The following is a 16,381-nucleotide window of genomic DNA, read 5'->3' on the forward strand; positions in this document are numbered from 1 at the left end:
AGAACTACTATTACAGAAACTGGGTGTTTATGCGATTTTTTCAACGTCCTGCGCATTGAAGATGTGCACGATTAGTGAAGACTCCTCTTTCCTGGCTACTCTTTCCTGGCAAGTGTAACTGGCGAGCTGTCAGATATGAGTGCTCCACTAAATTGCGTAAGAGCACATACACAAAACGGCTTTACATCATAGTGTATAGCCCTAGCATGCCCATCTGATGAAACGCTGCTTAAGAATACACTTAGTAAATTTCAGAGCAGTAGAATAACAATCCGTTCCATGCAACATGCCGGTTTCGCTACGCTGGTCTGTGACACACACCTGGAGCTTATACAGGCCGAATGTACCACACTACAACCGCGTCAGGAACATTCACACTCTGTTGGAAACAAGGTGAATTATCCACATTAATATGTATTTCCAACGCATACAAAAGCAAATCTCAGTCGTTAACGTGCAGCAAAAAAAGCGGCGACAATGGGGAGCGGGCCGGAGACTCCCGCGGCTGCTTTCTAAACCGGCCGCCAGGGGGATTACACTGATTCCCCTACAGGCAGCGCTCGAAGCGTTTAATCATACCACTAGATGCATGCAATACTATGGAGGTTACATTGATTTCAATAGAGGACCCACTAAGGGTGCCTAATTCATCAGAAAGGGGGTCTTGAAAGGACGTTTCAGTCTCCCATGGCGGCAGGTGCAACCAGAAGACATCACCGTTTATTCTAGCTTTCCTTCGCGGTGAGTTAGGCGCCCTCAGCGGGTGCTCTATAGACAACAATGTAGCTTCCACGGTGCGGCATGCAGCTTGTAGTATTGACGATATGGTGGGCTTTTGATCCTGATGGTGAATAATTTGGTTCACAGTGAAGTTGTAATCTACGGAATTCATTCATTGTGGGGTTTAACGCGCCGACGCAACGCAGGCGATGAGGCGCGCCGTAGTGGAGGGCTCGGGATTAATTTTGACCACCTGGGGATCTTTAACGTGCGCCGAAATCTCGTACACACGGGCGTTTTTGCTGTTCGCCTCCATCAGAAAAGCGGCCGCCGCGGCCGGGAATCGAACCCGCGACCTCGTGCTCAGCAGCGCAACGCCTTAGCCACTGAGCCACCGCGGCGGGTAAATCTACGGAATTACTTTAGGCTGTCAATACATGGCCGTCTACGGAGGGAGTATGATTACAGAAAACGCCTGTGGCTGTTGCTCAGGGTAAAAATTATACGACCATTATCAGCTATGGCCTATGTAATACCACGCACAAGAAGAGAGCCCAGGGTAAACGAGATTTTCGCAAAGACAACCCAGAGCTACACTGTTTAAGAAGACTTCACATGGGGATACGGGTTCTTTTCCAATCTTAATGCTAAAGACCGAGATTTGTGTTTCACGTTCATGTAATGAACCACTACGTTGTCTTGTGCCGTACCTAAAATCGTAGTGAGCACTGGCAAAGATGAAAGAGCCCCGCTGAAGGCGAGTTTTCAGAAAGGCCCAGGAGGTTGGCGTAGAGTGTATCGTCTGAGTAGTAGTTGTAGTTGTGTGGAGTGAAAGAGAAATAGAGCGGCGGCTGGGAGAAGATAAGTGTCAGCAGCAGCGCAGCAGTGGCTTTGGGACAAACGGAGTGGTAGTTCGTGGGAGGAAGAAGGAAATGCCAGTAGCATCGGAAATAGAATATTCTGGATGCTCCTTGCCCAGGGAACTAGGAAACGACGACGGAGCGCAGTGCGATAGTTAAGGGAAAGGGCAACTGCAGGCTGCGGCGCATTGACAGGAGGCGGCACACTGCAGCAAATGTACTTTTTAAGTTCTTAACGAGCCTTGCATACATAGCTGCGTGGGCTCAAAACTTCATTTCCCTTTGCCATGGGCACTGACGCACGAGTCAAGGACTTTGAAGTCGTGGAAGAGGCTGGAACAGCTCGAAATATCGGTTGTCGTATTCGTCGTAGAAAAGAAGCGGCTTCAGTTGAATTAAAGATCAATGGTATATCAAGAAAAGTTACACGCAAGCTTTCACCTTCACATTCGTAGAAGGTTCAAAGTATCCAGTGTATTTTTCCCGTATGTAACTTTCCCTCGTAGGCATAAACTATTTAAAACACCAGATATTTAGGGAAATACATTATTTCTGGCTTAAGACGTGTTTTCTCGGAACTGATTGAAATGCAAGGGCCGTTTAGAGTGAGAGGGCTCATCAACATAGAAAACGCATGCTTTAGCCCGCCGTACACTTAGTTCTCGCTGTTTATTTCGTCCAAATTGGAGGCAAGCAGGTCTTACAAGCATCCAAGTCAGCGCTGCTGGGTGTGACGGCCGTTTGGTTTACCGACACTGGAACACTGACATAAGGGCAACTTCCTAAGGAGTTCCCACTTCTATTGCCATCGCACTCACTCATGCAATGGTGTTTTTTTCGCAAAGTGGGCGGGGCTGTGGGGGTATGAGTGAGAAGTTAGTATTTACCTCTGCCAAACTTTTGCGCTGCTACCGTCTTGTTACAGCTCATCAGAATCTGACAGCACGCCCACGCACGCATTGTAGCCAAAGAGCAGCCAGTGTGCAACTGGGGAAATCGAAGGTCAGAGACATGCGAATGGCGGACATCGGGTACGAAGGGTTCGAGGAAAACATTTTTATTTGATTGTTGTGGGTACCTGATCTTCTTTCGTTCATTTTCGTCTTCTTTGCGTTAGATTATTGTGTCGTCGCTCTCATGTGAAGAGGGTGTTTGTGGGCGCACTAAGTCAACGAGGGAGTTTACCCACTAATGCGCAGGCGAGTTTTGAAATTCAGTCGCTCCAACCAACTTGGCGTGACATAACTACTGGCATCGCATTAACGTGTGGTGTCAGGAGGGGGCGCTGTTGTAACCATAGCAAAACAAGAACCCCCATGACTGTTCAATGGATTCTCGTTTCCCCGGGCGTGCTTCAAGTAGAAATTGGAATTCAGAACTCGAGTCGATGTTCGTACAGTTAAGTAGTATGTGCTGTCGGCTATGCGAAGCAGTTTTTCATTAGTTAGCCGAATTCGTGTACCTTTTGTAGATAAACCTGTACATTAGTTCTGCATAAACCTTCGAGTTCTTACGTATGTTTTGCAAATTCAATATTGTAACGCTAAATAACTGGTTGAATGTTGTGCACAGTAGATGGCATTGACAATGTCACAGGCCAATCCCGCCGGCGAAAACGCCGGGGCGATGAAGAGAAGAACGAGGTGCTTTTCGAGTATCCAGGGCTCGGACATGACGCTCGGTGACGGTCCCCACCCAGGTTTTTAAAATAAACCCTCAGCTCACTCCTCACCGCCTGAGCGTCTCCGTAACAATATTTAAAACGATGGGAATCAGCTAGTAACAAACTCTTTCGAATCCCGCTTGTGGTGGGTCCAGAAGACGATGTGTTGCGCCTGCCGACCAATGACTTGCCGTCATTCATACTCGTGGATCGAGTGAGCTACCTTGGAAGGCTGAGTAAACTTTACTGTGAAAATTTATTTGGGAAAGCACCGTTCCGGATGAGCCACCGCGAAAATTTATTGCCAGATTACGTGTGCTTTCACCTGATTGCTTACTGAATAAATGTCCAAAATAACTCTATTTAGGCGCGGTTGCATTATTTCTCTTTCACGCTGGCCTCCGCATGCCGTTCTCTCTCAAATCGCTCAACTGTAATAGCCGAATAACCTCATGTTTGGAAGCACTTGTGTATGGAGAATTTAGATTTTATGAGAGACTGGTGGTGGATCACACTTTAGTACGGTATTACCTGTTTTTAGAAGAAGTTTCTTATTTTCGTCCAAAGTTCGAAAAGGTACTTTGTGGCGGAAATACCTCTAGAAATTATATACCGTACAAAAAGCCCCCCTGTGTTGAGTTTGCAATCCTGTGTGATTAATTTATAAAGCGCTGTGTAAAAGGCGTCTTACCTTGAGCTTGGCACAATGGTGCCAATAGAACAAGTGCCAATACGGAGAGCATGACTCTTGGGTTCCTGCGGAAGAAACATTGCAATTCACACTGAGAAAAATTTGCTTTCCTGGGTTAAACACTTCAGATGGAATCATTGCATAGCATAATCGTTCATCGATTGTAACAGCATCTAACACCGAATATAACACCGGTCTCGAAAGGTGTAGCTGCCTTGCCACTAGGATGTCTATACAAAGCAGCAAAGTCTTCCTTGGGCCCCATGATGTATTTAAGGTTGTTAACGTTTTCAGGTCGTTTCGAAGTTAATAGGCCATCACTTTCCACATGAATGCAAATAACAACTTAGCTTAGTAATAACACTATAAAAATGGATCTGGCTGTGAATGTAAGTACAGGGGACGAGTGATGAAGAATGTTTATATTGACACGAGTGCGTCTGCTATGAGGCGAAGCCACGAAGACCACGACGACAAAAGGCTCCTCCGCGTGGCGCGTGTAGGACAGTTCGTGGAACAGCTCGTGCTTTAGAACGATGATTTGGCTGATCGGTGCTTTTCGTGAGAACACGTCTTTTTGGGGGCTTTCTTTCTAGAGGCACAAGTTCGCCTAAATAAATTTCCTTTTTTCAGTGCCCACAACTTCGCCTGTTGCATTTTTTGCAACGGAACACTGGTGTAAGTGCGGGGTATGTCCAGCAGTAGTACCGGCAGCCGCTAATCTAGCAACGGCAGACCTCTTCTCATCGACACGGCCGTCCATCGCAGCAGCCGTCGCCATCTGGGCCTAACCCCTGAATTCAGTTTCATGCCCGCGAACCCTCAGGCGCGTCAAGCTTGTGAAACGCAACCCATGGAGTCCAGCAACTCACAGGTGATTTTCCAACAGCCTCGGCAGCCACCCAGCTTCCATAGCGAAGTGTACGAAGACGTCGACGACTTGCTAGACCAGTACGAATGAGCGATCCTTCGAACGCAGAACGACTTCCACCACAACATTCGCGAGGCATTCCCGAAGGCATATCGTCGAGACAACGAATTGCAACTCCTTGAATGGCGCGTGCAGAAGGCAAACGAAAGTGTGGCAGTGTTCGCTGAGGACATGGCCCGTCTTTTTCGCCGAGACGATCCAGACATGTCCGAGCCGAAAAACTCCGGTACCTAATGCACGGCGTGAAGGAGCAGCTCTTTGCTGGACTTGGGCGAAACCCGCCACAGCTTGTGCCGCAGTTTATAAAAGAAGCTACAGCCATCGAACGAGCGCTGCGGGATGTCTGCCGCCAATACAACCGAATGGACAACGCAACTTCGGCGCACGCCGCCATTCTCTCACCTGCCAACGAAAATTTGCATCAAGACCTCGTCCATCGCTGAAATCGTCCGCGAAGAGATCCGTCAAGCAATTGTGCAACCTGAACCCAGCCAAGAAGTTTTAGAAGTGAGCTATGCGAATGGCCTTGGTCGTCCGTCGTCTGCACGGCCCTCTTTCGCAACGCAACGAAAGCCGACTTCTGAGACATGGCCCCGCCCTCAGCCTACCTTCCAGCCACCGATACGCAAAACCAACTTACGACACACGGCAGACGAAACATCCGCTATGCTACCACTGAATGAGGCGGGTCACGTGTACCGTCCTGCCCATACCACGAGATTAGACTTGCCGGTTTTTCAACCGCCGCTCGTCGCCCTCTTCGTTTCTGGGAACGACCAGCTTTTTAAACCAAACAATAAAACATCATAATAATGCTGATGTTGTTATTTCTTTTTATTCGGGGGGGGGACGCACCGGGAATTTCCTGTAAGACTCAGCTAGTCAGTCAGCCGTCTCATGCAATATCTTCGAAGTGTGACTTTCTACAGGTTTCATTTTTTCCTTCTTTGCAGCAGTAAAACTTTATTACAGATTTATGTGGGAACGACCTAAACTTACGTTTGACTATCTTGAATTGTGTCGAGGTCTTGCACAGGGATACTAACCTTGTAAAAGATTGCAAGTTTCGTCCTTCATTACATACTTGATTACATACGTATCTCTCCTTCATCACAGTCCCTCTGTTTGCACACCAAGAAGCAGTAGTTGTGACTTTGGTCGTAGGGGCTATATTGCGGTATTGCAATTAATGACAGACTGGTCCCAAAAGCTAACCTCAACAACGTTGACGAACAGACCAATTTTTTACTGAAGCTCTTCACGATGGCTTCCGTAGCTTTGTTCCAAAAAAATCAAAAGGAAGGCAATTTCCTGTGTTGGATTTCATCAGAACCAAAATGAACTTTGGGGAGAAAAAATCAAGCTAAGAAAACGGGGCAAGAAATGTGCCAGAATGAGTTTCATCTACTGAGATGTTTTTTTGTAAATGTCTGGTTAAGCACCATAAGTCGAGGTACATTGCCGCGCTTGAGGCTGAAACCCGACCAAATTCCAAAGCTTTGTGGGGTCACGTTCGTTCAAAAACATCTCAAAATTCACCTGGAAAGACTAACCTCCGGTATGAAAGAGGAGAGAGCATATTGGACATTGCCAATGCCTTTGCACAACAATTCCGTTACGCATACGGGAAAAAAGTACAGCTTGCCCCTCTGAACAGTCTCTAGGTTAGGATAAATTCTCAGTAGTGCTGGTTTCGAAAAGTTTTATTTCGAAAGCTGTAAAACAATTAAAATTGTCATTTTTGTGCGTCCTGACGGCCTTCCTGCTGTAGTACTGAAATGGTTTGATGATATCTACTTGTTCCAGTTTTGACGTGTATATTTCAAAGTTTTGTAAGACTGGCAAATTACCCGCTCGTTGGAAGAATGCAAGGGTTGTTTCTCTATATAACTAAGATTCAAAATTCGACCCCAATAATTACCGACCGATATCTCTGATCTGTGCTGCATCTAAACTGTTTGAGTACGTTCTGCATAAACTACTCACGTTCAGTATAAAACACATAATAGTACCAGAACAGCATGGCTTTTTTGCGGAGAGGTTGGCCACTGCCGATATCATGCACATTATGGGGCGTGCTTCGGAATCTGGCAAGGCTGAGGCCAACTTGACGTCGTCTACTTTGATTAGAGCAATGCTTTTGATGTGGTCTGCCACGAGATCTATTCTGTCTCTACTTCATATACAACCAACACTCATATCCCTTATATGCAAATATCTTATGGTCATGTTTCGAGCGTGTAAATGGGCAGTCTTCCCTTTCCTATGAGGCCACCAGTGGCGTCCCTCGAGGCTACGTCCTTGGGCCACTTCTCTTCTCAGTCTTTATAAGGGATCTCACCAGCATTTAATGATTGCAATTTTCTTTTGTATGCCGTTGATGCCAGGTGTTCCGCTTTCCAGAAAGCAATCACGTCCTTTCCTCACCAACATATTTAAAACTAAGGTAATGTCATACAAAATGTCATAAAAAACTCCTCATCGACATATTTAAAACTAAGGTAATGTCACACACAAAAAAACTGGCAACATCCTGTTCTGCTGCCACAGCAACGGTGAGTTACTACCACGTGTGCTAGATTTGATTGACCTAGGCATCAATGTCAACCGCAAACTGAGCTTCTCTCCACATATCCAGGTATTTACTCGTAGGGCTCGTCGATCGCTTGCCGTTGTGCGTTTCGTGTCGAAGGAGTTCAAGGAGCTGAATTCTTTTCTCACATTCTACACAACTATATGTCACCCTCAGCTTGAGTGTGCATCTGTAGCCTGAAATAGCACTTGCAAAACAAACCGCATGGCTATCGAACGTATCGAAGTTCAGTTATTACCTACATTTTACCATCGCTTCACCAATAGTAGTAAATCTAACTGTGGATCACCACCTCCGTTGACGCTGTCATGCTTAACCTCCAGGCGGAGTACGGCGCATCTTCTCTTCTATAAAATTATTCATGACACAGTGTTTAGGTGGCTGCTACATGTTATTCTCCACGTGCAGCAAAAGTTTACCCCAAAACATGACACCTTTGACAATTACAAATGTCTGCACGTCTTGTGCCCTACGTTCCCACTGTAATGCACGTACAATTGCTCGGATTACCTGGATATATTTAATGATTCCCTGTTCTGTTTCGCAAAGATGTCTGTGGATTTCAATTACCGTAACTGTTAAATTTACTTTTATTTTATTTGTTTTCTACCCCTGTGTTTGCAAGCGTGATTGACTTCCTCTTTTTAACTTCAGGATAAGCAATCCTTTCGTTCGTTTTATTTACCTTTTTGTTGTATCCTCTCACTTCTGTCAGATGTGCATCACAGTTAAAAATTACTTGTGTTTTGAGTGGGTGCTTGTAAGTGGGTGTACTTGTGTGTGTGTATGCCAAAATGTGCAGTTTTCTTTGTGCGTAACCACTACTATTACCCTTATATTTTTTGGAGGGTGCCGGAATATTCGGAAATTTCGAATAGTACTCGAATAAATAAATATGTGATATTCGTATTCGCTTCGAAAAATATTTATTCGAAATATTTCGAATATTCGAAATGGTTCGAATAATTGGCCATTATCGAATATTTGAATTCTTTAGTTTAAGGCTTGGTTTAAGGAACACCTGCACGTACGAGTACTAAGTTGCTGGTGTAGGCTAGGTCATAAAGCATACAAGAAGTCAAAATTTAGTTATTGTGATGGAACCTACCCGCGAAGGGGAATGACGCCACATTCTACGCGGAAAAGCCGACGCTCAAGGCCAAGCGCCAGCTGATGAGTTAGAAGAAGAGGTGAACGAGGCACGGGCGCAGAGAGCGAGACCCCAGCCAGGGAACGAGGCGGACGGAACGGGGCACGGCTCTGTGCGACCTCACGGCAAGGCGTCTGGTCTACGTGCCACAGTGAGGCAAGGCCGTCGCCAGTCTCCGCTACGGTTCCGGGCGTCGCCGCCAAGGCCCGGGACATCGTCGCCAGCACGGGCCACCGTCGACCGGGCTCCGGCGTTCCGAACAGCGCGTGACCGGGCTCTAGGCGGGAGCAAGGCCGTCAGCGGACCCGGCGGAAAGTCTTCTGGCTACGGAACCTGGGCAGCCAACCTCAACGACGCGGACACCGCTACGAGGGCGACGTCGGCACCCGCGTCCCATACAACCGATGTGAGCGTTTCCTGCCCCGGGACGTTTACGCGGGGACGGTGCGCGGACTTTGTAGTTGCGGGCGCTGGAGCGGGCCGCGTGGGCTGTTTTATTATCTGAGTTTCCCCATAAGGCTTTGTGAATTCCCTTTGTCATTGCTTCAACCCTCTGTGCTGTCCAGTCTGTAAATACAATGTCATCTCCTCATCCGCACTAAGAGCGTTCCCTCCGTTTCGTGTGATCCGGCCCATTTCATTACAAAAAGTGGCGAGCCTGCCAGGATTCCTATCATTAACATCTGCGGAAATTGGTTGAACGCTGTGTGCGGACGAGTGATCTGACAGTTTGAAGATGGATTTGGAAAAGTTAATGGCAATAGGGTCACAGTTAGGCTTGACGGGACCCGAACTTCGGGAGTGGATTGAAAGCAAGCGTGCGGAGGAGAGGGCTCAGAGGGCAGCCGAGAGAGAAGCCCTTAGAGAAGCAGCGGAAAGGAAAAAGGAAGCTGACGAAAGAGAGTTGGCACTCCTCCAACTTAGGCTGCGCATCCAGGAAGGGGCGCAAAACACTCCAGCAGTTACTGGAGAGAGTAGCGCTGGCCCCAACACGCTTGTTATCAACCCACAGAAGTTGCTACCCTTGTTCGACGAGAGGCGAGACGATTTGCACGCCTATTTGCAAAGGTTCGAACGCGTAGCAACGGGTCAGGGTTGGCCCCAAGACAAATGGGCTGTTGCCATTAGTATGTGTTTGTCAGGGGAGGCACTTTCAGTTATCGGCCGGATGACTGCAACAGAGTCGTTGGACTATGCGAAAGTCAAGAACGCTCTGCTGCAACGGTTGAAGTTTACTGCCCAAGGCTATCAGGACAAGTTTCGCAAAGCACGAGCTGAGGATGGCGAAACAGGGAGGCAGCTAGCAGCAAGGATATCCGGTTATTTCGATCATTGGATTGAAATGACCGGGATACCAAAAACATTTGAGGGTCTCCGCGATCACGTCATTGCGGAGCAGTTCCTCCGCTGTTGCCATCCGAAGCTCGTAGTCTTTTTAAAAGAGCGCCAGTGCAAAACTCTGGATAACTTGGCAGATTACACCGACCGGTTTCTGGAGTCGCAAAACCTCCCAAATCTTGGGAAATGCCCAGATGACGGGGAGAAACCCCCGAAGAATGCGCAAGACGCGCAGAAGAAGCAACCTCCCAAGTGCTTCCTGTGCAACCGGCCGGGCCACCGCGCTACGGACTGCCGCAGCACGGCAAGGGAGCCACCGAAATGCAGTGCCTGCGGACGTGTCGGCCACAAGTCGCAGGATTGCAAGCGCAAGTCAGGCGGTCAGGAGCAGGTATCTGCATGCGCCCTAACCCAGAGTGGCGGGGATCCTGCGGTGTGTAGCCAGCCGAGTTTTCCCGCAAGAAATGCGTATCCTTCTGCCCACAACCGCGGTCAAGGCACTGGAAAGGACGCGTTCCGCGTGAACGGTATGCCGGTCGTCGAAGGCCGCGTTCAAGGAAAGCCTGCTACGGTGCTTCGGGATACCGGGAGCACTACTGCTATTGTTCGGCGCGACTTGGTTGAAGACGGGTGTTTAACCGGAAAAACAACGTCCGTCGTGCTTCTGGATGGCTCTAGTAAAGAACTAGCCGAGGCAAAGATCAAGGCCGACACTCCCTACTTCGTGGGCGAAATCATCGTATGCTGCATGGACCGGCCGATCTACGACCTTGTGCTGGGAAATCTGCCAGGTGTCAGAGCAGCGGACAACCCTGATCCTGATTGGAAACGCCGTGTGGGACCACCTCAAGTGGCAGGAACCGGCGTGGAGTCTACACCTCCGAATAGGGATGTCTTACTGTCCGCTGTTGTTAGGACAACTTCATCGAAGAGCAGGCCTCTGAAAACACCGGTGATTCCATGCACGGATATAACCAAGGAGGAGCTAATTCAAGAGCAAAGAAGTGACCCTGCTTTAAAGCGCTGTTTCCTCAAGATTGGGAAAACATTCTCATCTGGTAAAGGTCACAGCTACTCCTTCACTGAGGTTGACGGCCTTCTATACCGCCATTATCATCTAGCAGCGAGGAGAACTTTCAAACAAGTAGTGATTCCCAAGAAGCTTAGAGAATCGATTCTACAAGTCGCTCATGAGGGAATCATGGCGGGTCATCAGAGCATGCGAAAAACGGCCTACCGCGTTTTAGACACGTTTTACTGGCCTGGTCTGCGCGGAGACGTCAAACGCTTCGTCAGATCGTGCGACTACTGCCGCAGAACATGTACGCACAGGGTTGCAATACCACCACGGCATACTGCTGAGATTCAGACCTCTCATTGCGTTGCAGTGTGCAAGAAGAAAGAGTCCGACATCATGAAAAAGCATGTTCAATCTCTAGGCCATGGCATGAGTGGCTCCAAAGGATTTCGTCGACGGACCTTAGAAAAGATCCGGGAATTTGAGAGACCTATAACCAAGAGGGGCCTGCACTACTTTCTCAACTTGACTGGGCGCTACCGGAAGTTCATTCCGAACTACGCTGCCATCGCCAGACCTTTAAATGACTTGATGAAAACAACAAAGAGAAAGAGTGTTGCTTGGAGTGCATATCAGGAGGCCGCGTTCTTCACCCTGAAGGAAAAGCTCTCCCAACACTTGACAGAATCGGAAACCGACGCATCGGACACCAACCTTGGTGCCTCTCACGTAGGCCACAGGATGGAAAATCCTTTGGAACCTGTCTCCCTGGCTCTTACGAAAAGAAAAGGGCAGGAATAACCTATTTTTACTATACCTACAATCGGCTAAGCATGTCCACAGTTTTGCACTATCGCTTGCCATTGTACGAGAATATTTTGTGTTAATTTTGCCAAGAAGTCTTTTACTGTATGAGCTTACCGTACTATTTGACGTGCCTTAGCAACTTGCATGCTTCCGTAGGACACAACTTTTGTGAGGACAATGTTTTTGTGTATGTTGGACTTTTTTGGACTCTGCTTTGGACTGTAGAATAGTTGTTCCCCGAACAACTTTCTTAAGCGGGGGGTAATGTGATGGAACATACCCGCGAAGGGGAATGACGCCACATTCTACGCGGAAAAGCCGACGCTCAAGGCCAAGCGCCTGCTGATGAGTTAGAAGAAGAGGTGAACGAGGCACGGGCGCAGAGAGCAAGACCCCAGCCAGGGAACGAGGCGGACTGAACGGGGCACGGCTCTGTGCGACCTCACGGCAAGGCGTCAGAACTACGTGCCACAGTGAGGCAAGGCCGTCGCCAGTCTCCGCTACGGTTCCGGGCGTCGCCGCCAAGGCCCGGGACATCGTCGCCAGCACGGGCCACCGTCGACCGGGCTCCGGCGTTCCGAACAGCGCGTGACCGGGCTCTAGGCGGGAGCAAGGCCGTCAGCGGACCCGGCGGAAAGTCTTCTGGCTACGGAACCTGGGCAGCCAACCTCAACGACGCGGACACCGCTACGAGGGCGACGTCGGCACCCGCGTCCCATACAACCGATGTGAGCGTTTCCTGCCCCGGGACGTTTACGCGGGGACGGTGCGCGGACTTTGTAGTTGCGGGCGCTGGAGCGGGCCGCGTGGGCTGTTTTATTATCTGAGTTTCCCCATAAGGCTTTGTGAATTCCCTTTGTCATTGCTTCAACCCTCTGTGCTGTCCAGTCTGTAAATACAATGTCATCTCCTCATCCGCACTAAGAGCGTTCCCTCCGTTTCGTGTGATCCGGCCCATTTCATTACAGTTATCAAATCTTAGTAAAAGAAGAGGGCTTCACTTGTTGCCATGGTCACAACATTGCAGAGGGAAGTTGTCCAGTGCAATACAGGCAACCGCCTAACCAACTCTGCATTTAAAGCCATCTCTCTGGCCCGTTTGGTCCGCGAACTGGGCTATGTATTCTTCACAGAGTAGCTAAAATTGATGTTTTATAGAAAAAAAGAAGCTGCAAAAGACACTCCAATTTCAAGGTAAGGCATTCCAGAAGCCCCGTGTTTAAAAGACCATGAAGGGCTACAACCCTCGCGACTTTTGATTAATGAAATCTATGTTGGAACTTCGGAAGCCATTTCTCAACAGTTTTTTGCCACCTACGCCACTTGCTCCAGTGATTCCTTCATGACCGCTAGGTCTATTTTGATTCCATTCTTGCGTTGCATACCCCCTTGATGAGCAGTTTAGGTCATGACACGCTTGTTTTTTCAGGTTTACGTTTTGTAATTTTTTTATTCAAATAGTCGTTCATGGTCTACCTGGATGTTGTACATTCGCCTCTAAAGACTGAAAACTAAAAAAACACCACCTCCCCGAATGGAACTATGTGGTGATGCAAAGAAAAATTGTTGGCGTCCATTTAGCTCATCGGACGGTGCAGCGTGTCTCAATCGAAGCAGCAACTGAGGAAGCGGCGCGCGGACCGGGTTTATTATATAGAGCAGATGGAGTGGAGAGGAAGAGAAGAGAGAGGAGACGCGCATGCGCGCTTATCGCGCAGCTGGCGTGTTGCCGTTATGTTGAGTGATCTGGTGTTTAGTTGCGCCAGAGGGAATTCCACGTCCGGGTCCACACCGGTGGCAAAGGCATGCACGTACTGTTGTGTTACGGTGTGTAGGCGGTAGTGCTCGAGGCGCCGACACTCGTCCATCATGTTCTTGTCGATGTTGTCGTCTCTGTGGTATCTGTGGTAAAATCGGTAGTCTCCGTCAGCGTTGGTGAGGTGAAGGGTGTTGACGTTGGTGCACCGGCTGAGAGCAACGTACACGCCCTCGTCTTCGAGGCTTTGTCTTCTTCTCCTTCTTCTTCTTCAGCGGCTCCCCTACGGGAAGATGACGACGGTGATTGAAAGCGATGCTATCTCGTGATGGATTCTTTGGTTTGCCAATCTGTAGGGGCATCCTCCCAAAATCATCATCAGAAGCGCTGCGGACGGGGCGAGAACAACGTACACGCCCACCTCTTCGCAGCTTTGTCTTCTTCTCCTTCTTCGTCTTCAGCGGTTCCCCTACAGGAAGATGGTGACGGTGGTTGAACGCGAAGCTATCTGGTGATGGATTCTTTGGTTGGCCAGTCCCTCGGGGCATCCTGCCACAATCATCAGCAGAGGCGCTGCGGATGCTGCACGGACGCTGGACATCCCCCCGAGCAAGAGACGCTAACATCCTCCTCTAAAGTTTTCAGTTCATCGTTTCTATTGACGTTCAGCTTCGCGTGCCTTCGTTGTATCAGTAGCTTCTTGACGTATTTTGAATGAGTCAAGGACATAAGGCGGGTTCGTAGCCCTTGCTCCTTTCTCGGTCTCACTGCAGAGTTTTACCACACGTTCTGTTCTCTGCTGGCTCCATTTTTACTTGAGGTCTACCGCGAGACTCCCAAGACTGGATTTATTCCACCTACGCTGCACGAAGGCCACACTGTTCTAATCCCCAAAAGTAATGATCCTGCCAAACTTAGTAAAGTAGGATATCGTCCCATTTCCTTATGTAATGTAGATTTATAAAGGCTTCGCTAAGATTTTGGGCAACCATCTTAAATGTAATTGAGATACTAATTGGTGACCATCAGACATGTGGCATCCGTGGGGGATCTATTCAAGCTAACATACACATAGCAAGGTCTATATTGGAGTGTGTTTCGGGTACGTCAGCCCAGGTAGCCTTAGTATATCTAGATTTGGCAAAGGCATTCGATCGCGTCAGTCCCCAATTCCTGTTTCGTGCTGTACAGCATGTGAACACAGGATCTTGGCTTACCGAAGGTATTCAAATATGTTATGCTAACGGCTCTACAAGAGTGATAGTCAACAATCGACTAACCCAACCAATCCACCTTCTTTCATCAGTTCGTCAGGGGTGCCCATTATCACCACTCCTGCTTTTCCTATATCTGGAACCTTTATGCATGCGCATAATGCAAGACATTAGGTTAGAGGGTTCACGCTATCGTCCTTCGAAGTGAAAGTTTTAGCATATCCCGATGATGTCGCTTTATTTTGTACTGACAAGGCCAGCATGGAGAATGCTCTTGCCATTACAGAAGAATTTTGCGAGGTTTCAGGTGCGGCCCTGAATTGCTAGAAAAGCTGCGGATATTGGTTGTGAGAATGGGGAACCACACCCGATTGTTTCACCGGAATCAATTGTAATAGGGACCTAACTTATTTTGGAGTACCCCTCTCGCAGTTTCGCAATACTCACTCACATTGGTCGGAGCAGGCGGTGAAGCTACAGCGCCAAGTGAATGACTGGCGGGGACGGCAGCTGTAAATCTTTTCTCGTGCTCGGGCGTGTAACACGTTTCTTGTGACCCGACGTTTATATGTCCTGCAGGTGTTACATTGCTCACGACTCAGGATACAAGCTTTTCACCGGATTTTTGCAACCTCCATTTGGTGTTCGCGTAGTGAGCCAATGCGTCGCGATAACCTTTTTTTTCCGGTTGTGCGAGGGGGACTTGGGCTTGTTCATCTGTTTCTTTGGCAGCTTCTTTATCGTTTATTCTACTTTCGAGATGTTCAACATCCTTTTTTGAAAGCAGTACTGCAAATACGTCTTGCACATTTTATCCCTGATATTGTGGTGTTTTTGCTGTCTGTGGACGCAGCCCGAAGCCCGCGAGGTTTCCTCAAAGAAGTGGTTGACACGTTCCGGTTCTTACAGGCTCGGTTTACCTTTGAGTACATATTTACTGCTTCGTGCGAGTCTATTTCTGATGCCCTGGTTTCTGCGCTTTTTCCCACATCTTTATATCGTGTTCTGTACCTACAGTGTCCGTACCAGGTTGTCCTCAATAGAGTGTAAATACTGTGCGTTCGCCAGGTGTTAAAACATTTTTCTTTAAATTACACACTGGCACGCTCCCTGTTAAAACTTGGTTGAAAGACCGGGGTCTGTTTATAGCCTGGTCGACAGACTGTCGGCTCTGTACTCGACCAGATACAATTGATCACTGCTTTGTAGACTGCAGAGATGCTGTCTTTTTCTTGGACATTTTACAGCGAACGCTCAGAAAAGACATGGATATTACGCCTTTCTCTATCCGATTTTTGCCATTCGACTATCCTGGTGAGCCGCCTTAAGACATGTTTGTGTTGATTGTTTTGTACAGTCTGTGGCGATGCCGCTTATGTGGTAGGCATGCTGAGCCACGAAGATCAACTAAGTCTTATTTCTGAGAAACTGTGGCATTTGTACATAGTGTGTATAGTTTGCTTGACCAACCACCTGACTGGTTCCATCTTTCGAACACTTTTGTGTGTTTGCCTGAATTTTGATATATATGTGTTTCTCATAACTTCAGTGTATTCTTTTGTTTGCTTGTATTCCTCGTACTGTGCAACGTCTGAGCGTATTCTCCCATGTAATAAAGAAAAAAAAGGTTTTGTAGCGCA

General features: G+C 48.2%; 1 long non-coding RNA gene across 1 annotated transcript in view; it reads right to left on the reverse strand.

Annotated features, from left to right (window-relative positions):
- Nucleotides 1-16,381, reverse strand: part of LOC144173423 (uncharacterized) — a 145,758-nt gene that overhangs the window by 92,068 nt on the left and 37,309 nt on the right. Inside the window, exon 2 of the long non-coding RNA XR_013323263.1 lies at nt 3,935-3,999. This is a non-coding gene — a long non-coding RNA (uncharacterized LOC144173423). The remainder of the gene's footprint in view (nt 1-3,934; nt 4,000-16,381) is intronic.

This window comes from Haemaphysalis longicornis, unplaced genomic scaffold, assembly GCF_048455015.1.
Source record: "Haemaphysalis longicornis isolate Haplotype H1 unplaced genomic scaffold, Haemaphysalis longicornis Haplotype H1 scaffold_3, whole genome shotgun sequence".
Lineage (NCBI taxonomy): Eukaryota > Metazoa > Arthropoda > Arachnida > Ixodida > Ixodidae > Haemaphysalis > Haemaphysalis longicornis.